Source organism: Nicotiana attenuata, chromosome 6 (assembly GCF_001879085.1).
Source record: "Nicotiana attenuata strain UT chromosome 6, NIATTr2, whole genome shotgun sequence".
Classification (NCBI taxonomy): domain Eukaryota; kingdom Viridiplantae; phylum Streptophyta; class Magnoliopsida; order Solanales; family Solanaceae; genus Nicotiana; species Nicotiana attenuata.
In genome coordinates, this window is record NC_031994.1 from 40931304 (window position 1) to 40945803 (window position 14500).

Sequence of the window (14500 nt, forward strand, 5' to 3'; positions counted from 1 at the left end):
GTTTCCTTCTTTCCTTGCTAAGAACCTTTACCCGAGGGTGATGGTCCCTAGTATTCGAGGCCGATCTTGAGAGGGCTCGGATACTGTTGTTGCATCCATTGACTCCAATTTAAGATTGGCTTTCAAATCTAAGTTAGTACGATTTACAGTTGCCTCGTTAAAAAAAAACCCATTTGGAACAAAACCGGTTTAAAGAAAAAAGAGTGCAACGCGTGCTTTCAGACCTAATAGTCACATTTTCCCTTGGCCGTTTCCTGTAAGTGTTATGATTCATAATATTATTAAAAAAGTAAATGAGATCAAACCTTAGCAGTAGTACCGCTTTAAGTGCGTCACGTTCCAGTTGTTCGGTAGTTGTACACCGTTTCCTGTTTCGAGTTTGTACAAGCCTTTGCCAGTTATCCCAACGATTCGATATGGTCCTTCCCAATTCGGTTCCATCTTCTCCTCATTCGGGTTCCGGTATACAGCGTTACTTTCCTTAACTCCAAGTCTCGAATCTTGAAGTGTCGGAGGTTGGCTCTTTTGTAATATCTTTCTATGCGCTGTTTCTGGGCGGCCAACCGGACTAGGGCGGCCTTGCGCCTTTCATCCAATAGTTCCAGGCTCGTGCTCATGGCCTCACCATTTGATTCTTTGATTCCATATCGGAACCTGAGGCTCGGTTCTCCCACTTCGACTGGTATTAATACTTCGAACCTATAGACCAATGAAAATGGGGTGGCCCCGGTACTAGACTTCAAAGTTGTACGGTATTCCCAAAAGACTTCGGGTAGAATTTCCTTCCATTTCCCTTTGGCATCGGTCAACCTCTTTTCAGGTTTTGGAGTATGATCTTGTTTGTGGATTCTGCTTGTCCATTCCAATTAGGGAGATAGGGTGTCGATAGTATCTTTTTAATCTTGTGGTTATCGAAAAACTTATTTATCTTGTTGCCGATGAATTGCTTCCCAATATCACACACGATCTCGGCTGGTATCCCGAACCGGCATATTATGTGGTCCCAAATGAAGTCACTGACTTCTTTTTCCCGGACTTCTCGAACTCTTGAGCTTCGACCCATTTAGAAAAATAATCGGTCATAAACAGTATGAATTGAGCCTTACCAGGTGCCCACGGCAAGGGACCGACGATGTCCATTCCCCATTTCATGAATAACCATGGGGACAAGACCGAATGGAGTAGCTCTCCGGGTTGATGGATCATCGGTGCATGTCTCTGACTGTTGTCACATCTTCATACAAAGTCCTTCGCAGCGCTACCTGCAACTTGTCTAAATACCTTCGCATCTGTTCCTTTTTTTTCTTCGAACTTCCCATTGACTTAATTTAGCACAAGGAGGGAATCGCACTTAACTTCAACCACCCGGCCCCAGGGCTTTAGCCAATTCGAGACCTGCAATCATGGCCTCGTTGTTAGTCAATTTCACAGTTCTAATGGATTTCCTATCTATGTTACCCATAGGTGGTTTCAGCATGATACTAAGCCCGGACTCCTTTGCGTTCGAAGCACCATCCGTAAAGAGGGTCCTATCTCTCAAGGTAATCCCCGAGGTTAACAATAATTCCCTTTTGACTTTGGGTATTAAGGCCGGCGAAAGTCGGCCACGATGTTTTACGAAATCTGTAATTTGATGGCGGTTCGGGGTCAATATTAGATACTGTACCCGCTAATTTTGACTGCCCATTTGGCCAACCGGCCTGAGAGCTTGGGTTTGTGCATGGTGTTCCTAAGTGGGTAAGAGGTTACGAAACATATGGGATGGCATTAAAAGTATGGTTTTAACTTTTTGAAGGCGCTTAGCAAAGCGAGCGCTAATTTTTCTAGGTGAAGATACCTTATTTCGGCCTCGCCTAGAGTTTTATTAACACAGTAAATAGGAAATTGCGTACCTTCCTCCTCCTGGACTAGGACTCCACTTACTTCCACCTCGGATACCGGCAAGTAAAGGTACAGTTGTTCATCCACCTTTGGGGTATGGAGCAGGGGTGGACTCGAAAGGTACCATTTGAGTTCTTCCAAAGCTTGTTGGCACTCCTGGGTCCAAGAAAAGTTATTCTTCTTCTTCAATAGTGAGAAGAACCGATGGCTTTTGTCCGAGGACCTAGATATGAACTAACCCAGGGTGGCTATACGGCCGATTAGCCTTTGAACGGCCTTGAGACTATCCACCACGGTGATGTCTTCTATTGCTTTGCTTTTATCGGGATTGATCTTGATCCCTCGGTTGGACACCATGAACCTGTGGAACTTTCAGGATCCGACCCCGAATGCTCATTTTTTCGGGTTCAACTTCATATTGTATCTCTTTAATTTGTCGATGTTTCCTGCAAATGTTTCAAATGGTCCTCTACTTGCAGGGACTTGACTAACATGTCATCAATATAAACCTCCATTGATTTCTCTATTTGTTCTTCGAACATCCGATTTACTAGGCGTTGAGAAGTGGCTCCGGCATTTTTCTTTAACCCGAATGGCATTAAATAATAGCAATAGGTGCCGGATTTAATGATAAAAAAGTCTTTTATTGATCGCCCGGGTCCATCCGGATTTGGTTGTGCCCGTAATAGGCGTCGTGAAAGCTGAGTATCTTATGCCTTGCCGTCGCATCGATTATGCGATCGATGTTAGGCAAAGGAAAAGAGTCCTTAGGGCATGCCTTGTTCAAGTCTTTGTAATCTACGCACATTCTTAATTTATTTCCTTTTTTAGGCACTACCACTACGTTAGCTAACCAGTCCAGGTATTTAACTTCCTGAATTGAACCTATTTTAAGGAGTTTAGATACCTCTTCTTTGATGAATGCATGCTTGACTTCGGACTGAGGTCTCCTCTTCTGTTTAACCGGGTGGAGCTTTGGATCCAAACTAAACTTATGAGTGGTTATCTCCGGCGGGATCCCTATCATATCAAGATGGGACCAAGAGAAACAAGATACATTAGTTTTAAGGAAACTAGTGAGTTCTTTCCTTAGCTCGAGGGTTAACCTCGTGCCCTAGTATACCTTTCGATCCGGTATGTATTCAGTTAATTTGACTTTCTCTAGTTCCTCGACCGTCAATTTGGTGGCGTCGGTATCATCAGGATTTATGAACGATCTCGAAACTCCGTAATCATCTTCCTCATCAACTCTTCGTTCCTCCGATCCGACCGGGACTGGCATCGGTGATTGCTATTTAGCTTTGGCCTTTCTGGCCGGCTCCGTGATTTTTAATGTCAAAACGGCAAGTATCGGGAATACTTCATCGACTGAGAACATCTCATTTGCAGCCGACTGCCTTCCGTACACTATCTTGATCCCTCCTGGTGTAGGGAACTTCAACACCTGGTGCAAGGTCGAAGGTACCACCCTCATGTTGTGAAGCCATGGTCTTTTGAATAGAGCGTTATATCTTATATCCCCCTCAATAACATAAAACTTTGTTTCCTGGATGGTCCCGCCGGTGTTCTCCAGTAGGGTTATCTCCCCTTTAGTTGTTTCGCATGCCATGTCTTTATCCATAAGTAATGAGAGGAGACTTTTTGGATAATTTACTTCCACGAATAGACTGTTAGGCTAAGAAGAATAGGTTGGGATTGATCCCATCTTTGAAAGAGTGGTTTTGTTCTGTCAATACAGCTTATCGAGTTATCAAGCTGAACTGCCTTCTGTAAGGAGCTTGAATCGTTCGTTTACTCTAAGTCTTATTACCGACGCGATGGATTGCTTGTAAACCCAATTGCTCCACGACCCTAGATCTAATGATGTTGGCCGAGCTACCCAGATCAATCAACATACGCTTAGCTCGAGATTTATTTGTAAGTACAGATAATACCAATGCGTCATGATGCAGTTGTACGATGCCTTCGGCGTCTCCATCGTTGAACGAAATGGTTCTCTCAGGGATATATTCTCGGGTTTGTTTTTCCCTTGTGATGGACACTTTAGTGCGCTTTATCATTGTTCCGTGGGGGATATCGACCCCTCCAATGATCATGTTGATGACGTGATGAGGTTCTTCTTATTCGGTCTGTTTGTTGGAGTACCTATTCCTGAAGTGCTTTTTGGCTCGATCACTCAAAAATTCCCGGAGATGCCTGTTATTGAATAATCGGGCCACTTCTTCTCTTAATTATCGATAGTCCTCGGTCTTGTGGCCATGAGTGCCATGATACTTACACATCAAGTTAGGGTCTCTCTTGGTAGGGTCGAACTGCAATGGTCGAGGCCATTTGGCATCCTTGATGCACCCGATGGCAGATACGATGCTGGCAACATCGACAATGAAGTTATACTCCGATAACCTTGGTGCCTCCCTGGCCTCGAGTGGCTTATCAAAACCGTTTTTACTCATTAGTCCCCGGCTACTATAGCCTTGATCGCTTCTCTTCTTGTTCCTCGTATGGTGATACACAGATCCGTTACCCCTTCGATCTCTACTATATGGTTGGTACCGATCTTTGCTTGGTCTTGGCTCATGATCGACAACTTTCCTTGACCTGTCATTGGTTCTGATGGGATAAACGGACCCAGAAGGGGCCCCGAGCTGATCGTCCTCGACTATGATTTTTGGTTGGTACCTGTTGTGGACGTCGACCCAAGTTACCGCCGGGTACTCTACCAAATTTTGTTTTTAACCATTGCAAAGCCAAGGAGCTTCGGAGGGTAAGTCCTTGAGTGAATGCCTGAACGGTCCAATCATCCGCAACAGGAGGCAAGTCCATCCGTTCCATTTGAAACCTAGATCCGAATTCCCTAAGCGTTTTGTTGTCCCTTTCGTTTAACTTGAAAAGATCCGATTTTCTTGTGTCAACCTTGATGGCTCCCGCATGCGCTTTCACAAAAGCATATGCAAGAATAGAAAACAAATCAACAAAATTTGAGGGCAAGTTGTGATACCATATCATTGCTCCTTTTGACAGGGTTTCTCCGAACTTCTTTAGCAAAACCGACTCGATTTCGTCATCTTCCAAGTCGTTCCCCTTGATGGCACACATGTAGGAGGTCACATGCTCATTTGGATCAGTGGTTTCGTTATACTTTGGAATTTAAGGAATACGAAACTTCTTCGCAATTGGCTTCGGTGCCGCGCTTGGAGGAAAATGCTTTTGGACAAATTTCTTGGAGTCTAGGCCTTTCAATATCAGGAATGCTCCTGGTATTTGATCGACCCTGGATTTATACTTCTCCATTTTTTTGTCGTTGGCCTCAATTTTCTTCTCCTCTGATTCCACCCGCTTTGTCAGTTCCTCAAGCATTTTCATTATTTCGGGGTTGGTCCCGGTCTCAGCTTCACCCGGCCTTTCTATGACCTGCTCATTTATTCGGGTGTTTTCCCGGGATGGTACTCAATTCTGTTGGGTGCGCGGCTTTGATTCTGCAGCTGTGCTATCGACGCCTGTTGGGCCTATAACATTTCAAAGATCACCCGCAGATTGATCCTGTCACCTTCACCTTTGGGGTGTACCTCGAGCCGTTGGTCGGGCTCCTCCACGAACGCTATTCTTAGGGTCGGTCGGCAGGTTTGCGTCGATGGCCACATGCGAGTTGGCATCAACTAGGTCTGCAACTGGGACTCTGATGGGTTCAGCAAGGGGCACCTCATTGCTAGGCACCATATGGTTGTTTTCGCTATGATGGCCAGACTCAGCATCAATTTTCAAGTGAGCAGACTGAGAGTTTGACATTTTTAGGTTGACCTGAAATTAAACTCTCAAAGAACAAGCTTAAAATAGAGTGTGTTATGGAAATTTTTATCAAACCACCACTATTATCTTTAGCAACACGCAGGACACCAAACTATTTACCCTTAATAATAGATAACAATTAAATTTATACGTGGTTTTAAGGATACGTGGATTAGTTTAATACAAGCAATCAATAATGTTAGATAAGCGAATTAAAGATAAAATAAATAACCAAACCAGTCGTGACGTTAAGTCCGAGCTCGGATACAAGCTTATTGATCACTCTGCCCTCGATTCGGAACCAAATATTTATGAAAAACTATGAGCAAAAATAAGATCTTTGAATAACTTAGAAGCAGAGAAAACAAGTCTATATTGCCTTGATATGTGTGTTACGGTATCCCTCTTGAATAAAAATCACCAGCTTTATATAGTAGGAGATGTAGGCATGTAATTTTTTACCGTCCCCAAAACTTTACACATTTTTAGCGTAAATAGTTAGTTTAGGGCTAATATCGCTATTTTAACTAGTTTTGATCCTTTTACTTTATTTTATCACAAAAATAAAAATTACAAAAATATTTTCTTTTATTTAGCTAATTGATATTTTATTTAGTTATTTTTAGTTCGCCTGCCTTTCATAAAATTAAAAATATACAAAAAATAGTTTCGCTTTTAAGTATTTAGTTTTATATTAGTTTATTTTAATTAAAAGTGATTTTTACACTTTATAGATACATGCCACTATTTGGTCTTCTTAGCCTAGATTCAAACCCAAAAGACATGGTCCAACCCAATTTCCTAAATCCAAGCCCAATTACCCTTAGCCCAAGACCCACTAACCTAACCTTAAGACCTAATTTGACCCCTTTTCTATAAGAGAGATCAGATTTTTTAACAAAAAGGGGGGACCAGCTGTTTCCTATAGGGGGAACCTCCACTAACCTAGATACAACCTTTTTAGATAACCCTAGACCTAGAAAAACAGGGAGCAGCCGTTTCTGAAAAAAAAACCAAGGCCCTGGGTATCACCTTCTTCTTCAAAAAAGAAGCAGCCATGAGAGAGCCCTAACTCCACCAACCTTTAGCCGTTTAGACCTAACTTAGACCTCTCTTCTTCTCATTCACATTTGCAAGACCTAAGCTTCTTCATCTGGATTCTAAAACAGCAGTCGCTGCTGCTTTTTCAACTCCTCTCACCAACCGGCGGCAAACTCGCCGAAAAACGCACAGCCAAAACTCGCCACCACCCTAGCTCCTTCATCGCCTTCAACCACTCCACCCTCTCTCGTTTGAGCTAGCACCGACAAACTCCATTGATACTGGCCATTTTTTTTGTTTAAAACTACCAGGTCTCTTTCAAAGCTGGCCGAACAGTTGAAATTCGGCGACGTCCCTTCCGTTTCTGGCATTGTTCCGGCGTGACCCGTGGTAGCAACGTCAATTTCCTCTAATGCTCTGGTGGCAGTCCGATTTGTAGTTAATATAATAGTTTCATTCTCGAGCTTTCCGGTGCCGATTCAAATTCCGTCGGGGTCCTAGCTATGGTCTGATAAAGTTTCTGCTTCTTGTACGTCGGCTCGGGTTGTTCATTTAACGAGAGGTTCCGTTTCCCTCTTCTTAATTTCTGCTGCTTTGTTTCCATGACATATGTTGTCAATATATGAATTTTTTAAGTTGAAGTGATGTTCTTGTTGCATACTGATTTGTTTGGATCTGTTGTTTGGACGCTAATATTCATTTTTATTTTTATTTTTTACTGTTGCAATTCATGATTTCAATCCTTTGGATTTCAGTTTCTGTTGTTGATTTTAGCTAATTTTTGTTGTAGTTTGAAGATTCTATACAAAGTGTCAACACCCATATCACACTGTTCAGGCAAAGAGAATAATTAAGTAAATGGCCATTAATCTGCTTTAGTTTTGTTCTTTTCAACGGTATGAAGAAATTTAATGAAATATGGCTACGTCTGTGTGAGCTGAGCCCAAAAAGATTAATCATTTGAATTGATACAAAGATTTGCATAATCTAAAGGCGAATTTAGGATTTAAACTATATGGGTTTAGCTTGTAGAAAATGCTTTAGGCACGATTTAATATATCATCGTGATTGTGTACACGTTTGCGTGACATAATTACGATCCTAAAAAAATAAAATCGGGGTATGCGTTCGCGCAACTTCGGCTAAACCTTCTTAACATTAATGAAGCGTGATTAATTGTGGACACGTACGCGTGACATGATTTTTTTTACGCGCCAAACAAATGGGTACACGTGCGCGTGACCTGTTTTTAAGATAATTTCTTAATTAAAAGAGGTAAATGCACATAGGTACTAAAATAAGTAATTAGACAATTTAATTAAGCCATGTATGATTAAAGCGACCGTGCTAAAACCACGGAACCCGGGAATGCCTAACACCTTCTCCCGGGTTAACAGAATTCCTTACCCGGATTTCTATGTTTCGCGGACTGTATAACAGAGTCAACTTCCTCGATTCGGGATTTCAATCCGGTGACTTGGGACACCATAAATTATCACAAGTGGCGACTCTGAATTTGATAATAATTCCATTTCGATTGTCACTTAAATTGGAAAAACTCCCTTATATCTCCTGCGGGGTAGAAAAAGGAAGTGTGACAGCTCTGGCGACTCTGCTCATACGATTTTTGCCCGGCCCAAAATACTCCTACAGAATCTCACAATAGATTTTTGTAGGTCATTTTAATTTTATAGAATTTTTAGGAATATTTGTACAAGTGTTTGCATTTTATTTGCATGCATTAGAGCATAGAAAATGCCCCAGAAATATCAAAATTCTATGCATTGCATATTAGGTTGTGTGTTCGTATTTTAGGATTAATTTGGTTAATTAATTATTATTAAAATGAAAATCACAAAAAAATATCATTCATTTATATTTTTAGCTTTAAAATGTTAGAATAGTATTTTTCTCTTCATTAATTTAGGACTAACTAATTTTTGTTAATATTATAATTAGTTTAGTTTTGCAAATTAGATTAATTTAGGATTTTAATTAATTAAAGAAAAAAAACAAAGAGAAAAGAAAAAAGAAAAAAAGGGGGGATTAAGTTGGCCTTGACAGGCTGGGCCAATTTGGCCCAATTGAGTTCAAAATCTCGCCCAAATCACCCCAGCCCAATCTCTATACCCGGTCCAGGTCCCCCAATAAACAAACACGACCCCGTTTCACTATCTCTCAATCACAACCGTTGGATCCTTGAGATCCAACGGCTCAAAACTAGGCAACCATTTGCAATAAAACTGTCCGAACCTAGACACCCCTCCCCCCCATGAACTCCTCTCATTTCACCCTCGTCTCTCTCTCTCTGATGAAAACACTAGCCGCCCCAAACTCCTCTCCGGCTCCGCCTCGCTCCGCCGCCCGAAAATCGCCTTACGGCGGCAGAGCTTCACCCAATCGCTCCATATTCACACCCCGTAATCCTAATGCCCTCCCAAACACCCACTATCCATCTTCCCAAAATCACCACCCAAATCCATCAATTTTAGATCTGAAAATCAAACCTAAACCCCAGTTCACCCAAACATCGCCATACTCACACCCTACAACCCCCTTCTCCTCCTCACCATAAATCACCAAACATTTCCCGTCAAAACCCCCTACAACTCCTTGAATCTTGGATCTAAGAATCCCAAGAAACACTGAGTCATGCAGGTCCCTTCTTCATCATTTCTTTCTGTTCGATTAGTTTTGAGATTCAGCCCAGACGGTTATTCTTGACCAGAACAACAATTTGGGGTCGATTTTAAGCTGTATCGAAGCCGAACACGGGATCCGTTCCTTTCTTCCTATATCTCACTAGGTATTACCCTTTGCCTTGTTTCTTTATTTTATACTAAAAGAAAATGAAAAAAAATATGATGTTAGGGTTTATTTCATCTCTGTCTTCGCTTGTTTTGTTGATTAAGCAGTAACTTTACTTAAATATATTTAGGATAGATTCCTTGGGTTGTTTTCCTTTTCTTGCTTTTGCTCTTCTTATTCTTTTTCGTTAGTTGCATGCATTAGGTTATTTAGATTATTTTGTGTTATTATTACCTGTTTGATTTGAATGTCCCATGCTAGTCTCTTAGATTCAATATGTTATATAGTATTTTGTTGTGGTTTAAGTTAGTTTGTCATTAGCCGTTGAGTTAGATTTCTGATTGTTAAAATCAAAGATTCATCGTGAAATTAGGTCATTTTAAGTTTATTTTTAGTATTCAGATGTGCAGAATTCAATCATTGTTTAGTTTTTGCTGTTTGATTTTCATTGGCCTGCTCATTTGTATTTACCCTAATTTGTAAATCAGTAGAAATTTCTAGGGGCTAATTGAATAAAAGGGAAACTTAAGGGGTTTGTTTGAAGGGTGGGTAAATATGAAATTGGATAAAGACCATGCTGAAAAGTTCTAGAATAGGGGGCAGCTGACCTCATTTGGTTAGCACAAAATGCTGAAGCCAATGAGAGATAACCAGCTGTCCAAATTTGTTAAAAGATGCCTTTGTGGCTGAAGGGAATAATTCCCTGATTCTTTTTCAGCACATGGCATTTTGAATGCCTATAAAAAGAGTCTCTCTTCACTCATTTTAGAGTCAGAGATTTAGAACCCTAAAACACTCCTAAAGGTTCAACACTGTTTCATTAGAGCTGACCCTCCCTTCCTCTGATTTAAAAAAAAAATTTAAGAACTTTCTTGGGATTTCTGGTTTCCACAAGTCGAAAAATGGATTAAGTTTGAGGATGTGGTTGGTTGTTTCTTGCTGCTTGCTTTCTACTGATTTCTTGCTGAAAGTGTATCTCTTTGCTGTTTGAATTACTTGCATCTATTTAGCACTTTTGGAGCAGTTTTTAAGCAACAAGGTACACATCCTGCCTTGTGCTAAAACCTCTGTAAATTTGACTTAACATGAATGCAAGAAATTTTTTTTGAATGATAGGTTGTTATGATGCAATTCATCTTCATAGGTGCAATAACCTTTGAGTTTTCTTGACCATGTAAATCTCTGTTAATTAGTGTTTCTGATGCTATAAAAATGTGTTTACTTGTGTTTTAAATGCAATATTCGTTATCTATCGGGTTTGGGTTATATATGCTGTTCCATTTGTTCCTTCTCGTCTAATATTCTTGTCTTATTGGCTGAGTTTATGTGATGATACAGTGATCAGCGTGGGTGTAGCCATGCTCTTGATGGATCTGATCTCGACATGGTCAGATCCATGTGAGTTCAAAGCTGAAACATAATTTTACTCATGTATGGAAAAGCTGGCAGCCTTATGAAAGACTGTGGTCCAAATTTTTAATTGTACACATTAGGATATTTGGTTTTGATAGTTTAGGTTGAGTCGTGTTCGATCTTCTTTTTAATCATTAAGTGTTCATCAATGATTCAAAGTCCGTGGTTACTGTTAAATAGATACAAAATTTTCCTATAAATAGATGTGATGTATAAAGATATTGGGAGGTTCAGAATTGAATGCTTTAGGTAGTTTTATTTTAATATATTGGACCTGCTGGAAATCCAAGATAACTGCATAATTGTTTAGCCTTTTTCTTTCGTCTGTCTCATTGAAAGGGCATTTGAGTATTTTGCTAGCCATGGTGTAAGTCCAAGGCCCAAGGTCATACACTTTTCAAAAGGAAAATCATTGTTCAATTGCTGAATGATATGCGTATTTGCTATCTTAGGATTTAGTAATGATAAAGTGCTTATGCATGTGATGTAACGTGATTAATCAGTAGTCTAAAGTAGTTCAGCATATTCGATTTCAAAATTGAGTAATGGTGTAGTTATTTGTGTATTAGAAGAGATTGAATTTCAGCAAAGGAGCCATGCGGGCCGTCCAGTTTGGACTTTGGATTTCATCTACTGGAATCCGCCTGGCCCATTAGCCTTGGCCCAGATGAGGCAGCTGAGTTTGAACCAGGCTCCATATGACTTGTTTATGTTCTTCTTTCACTTTCTGGGCTCAATTTCGGCCCAAGTATCATCAGCACATTTTCTTAAATTTTTTGTTAATATAATAAATGGACTGTAACATTGAAAGCTTGTTTTTGAAAGTTAGGCCTGGTACTGGCCCAATCGGATCTGCCAGATTAGACCAGGCCCGTTTTGCCCCTCTTTGTCCTCACTCCTGGGCTCCATTTCGAGCCCAGTGCCTACCAGCCATGTTTTCCCTTAATGACTCCGGTAGATAACAAATTAGGCCTGTTGCTGGCCCATTTCTTCTCAAAATAATTAAAAGCCTAGTGTATTATCCAAAGCATGCTTACAATTAGTAGTTTTAGATTGAACTTTAACTTAGTTTAAAACATGAATATCCACAGCTTGCTTTAGGCACGTTTAATATACCATCGTGGTTGTGTACACGTCTCGTGACATAATCATGATCCTAAAAATAAAATTGGAGTATGCGTTCGCGCAACTTCGACTAAACTTTGTTAATAATAATAATAAAGCGTTATTAATTGTGGACACGTACGCGTGACATGATTTTTGACGCGCCAAACAAATGGGTACACGTACGAGTGACCTGTTTTAAGATAATTTCCTAATAAAAGAGGTGAATGCACATAGGTTCTAAAATAAGAAATTAGACAATTTAACTAAGTCAAGTATGATTAAAGCGACCGTGCTAAAATCACGAAACTCGGAAATGCCTAACGCCTTCTCCCGGGTTAACATAATTCCTTACTCGGATTTTTGTGTTTCGCGGATTGTATAACAGAGTCAACTTCCTCGATTCGGGATTTTAAACCGGTGACTTGGGACCACTACAACATAATGCATTTATAGCTACAAAACACAGCGTAGCAAATGATGAAAATTTTCGTGGCTAAACACTTTAGCTACACAATTTTTTTCCGTAGCATTCGTAGCAAAATGTAGCGTTGCTAAAAGTTAGCTACAAACTTTACATGGTCCGTGGCTAAGGATTAATACTTATTGCTACGAAATTTTTTTATTGTAGCTATATATATAGCAAATAATTTTATACTTTTACCACGACAAATATATTTATAGCAAATAATTTTATACTCTTGCCACGACGAATAAATTTGTAGCTGTCTTTATATGGTTGCCACAAAGTGTTATAGCGTGGCAAAAGACTTAAATTTTATTTGCCATAAAAACTTAGATATGTAACTACTTTCATATAGTAGTCCGTGGCAAAAATATTTTTATTTAGCTACGGACTAAAAGTTCCATGGCTACAAATCATACAAAAGTCGTGGTTACATTATTTTATTATATTTTAATTTTTTGACAAAAATCACAATTTATTATAGTGACAATTTCTCTCACAAATTCCCTGTTTCTTAGCTAATTGATTCTTTTATAAAAAATTTCAATTATTATGTGGATGTGCATAATATATTAAAACTAATAACATATTAAGCTTGAATAATAATTTATTCGGCACAAATTGGCATTTAAAATTTTTCACAAAATAAATTCCAAAATATACATTTATACTAATCAATTAATAGCATCTGCAATAGATAAGTCTTCTACAATAATTAAAATTTGTAGAAAAGAACTAGCCAATGTGAGGCTTGATTGTAAGAGAGATCAGAAATAATGTACATGATTTCACATTAAATGAACATAAGTATTTGCTTGATGATCCATATGGCCACCCTCATCGCACCCTTGATCTTCATGCATCCAAGAATATATGAAGCACTTTCCATAATCAATATACTGAAATAATGAAATAGCATGATCTTGTGAGAAACTTATATTTGAATTATCAAAATATATACCGATTTAGATACATGCACAGTTAGTAATTAAAAAAATTCAATAAGTTATGGAATAAGAATATACTTAGCCATGAATCAAGTGAAAAAATTCTAAACTTTTTTCCAACATAGAAGACAAAAGAAAACGCATTTAAATAAACATCATAAACTTAAGGAGATGAAAGAAATAAGTAAAGCTTACAGTTTGGCATTAGAAGAGATTGGAATTTCTCAAAGGCACATTTCTCTTGACCACCCTATAAATAAAAAACAAACAATTGAAGCAAAAACCCAAGTTAATAAGGTGTAAGGCACAAAACCTATCAGATCTTCAACATCGCACTCACCACTTATAAAAACAAGGCATAATATCTATCAAATTGCTGGAATAACTCGTAAAATTGAACTTAAAAACTCAAACCCAAGTAAGTGTAAGGAGATTCAAAAACCCTACGATATAGAGACATCAGCTTACTTGGTAAGAGACAAACCAATAAGTTAATTTTTTTGTTCGTAAATGAGAAGCAGTGGAAATACATTCTTACTCCTCTTTGTCTTTCGCACAGATTTAAAGTAACGCCCACTACTGTGGATGAAAGAAATAAGAAAAGGGGGAGGGAGAGTGGCGGCTAAGGAAGATGAAAAATTTAGGTTTTGGTTTGGTGGTTTAGGTTTAATTCGTCCTTTTGTTATATATTTTGCTTTGTTTTACTTTTTTTTTTTGGGTTCAAGATTTGTTTACTTCTTAATACAAATACCATATATACAAGAAAAAAAATACAAATACCATATATCCAAATAAAAGTAAGAAACTTACATATAAACAAAAGAATAAATATATTACATTTAAGTAAAATAAAAAAAAATCAGCTATTCGCATCAAATAAAGATATTCTAAAATATATTTTCTTTATAGCTTATCATCTTATATGATATTGTTACTTTTGTTATATGTTCATATTTCAATAATACTAGCTTCTTAATTTTTAGTGTTAAGTTAGGTTTATGATAATTATTAAGTTATTAAAATAGTATTAGATTATTAAATCAATAACTTTTAT

General features: G+C 38.7%; 1 long non-coding RNA gene across 1 annotated transcript; it reads right to left on the reverse strand.

The window, feature by feature from the left end:
• LOC109228246 lies at window positions 13173–14082 on the reverse strand. Its single transcript, XR_002068348.1, has 3 exons — window positions 13915–14082; window positions 13642–13696; window positions 13173–13398 (listed from the first exon to the last, which is right to left on the reverse strand). It is a non-coding gene; the product is annotated as an uncharacterized LOC109228246 (long non-coding RNA).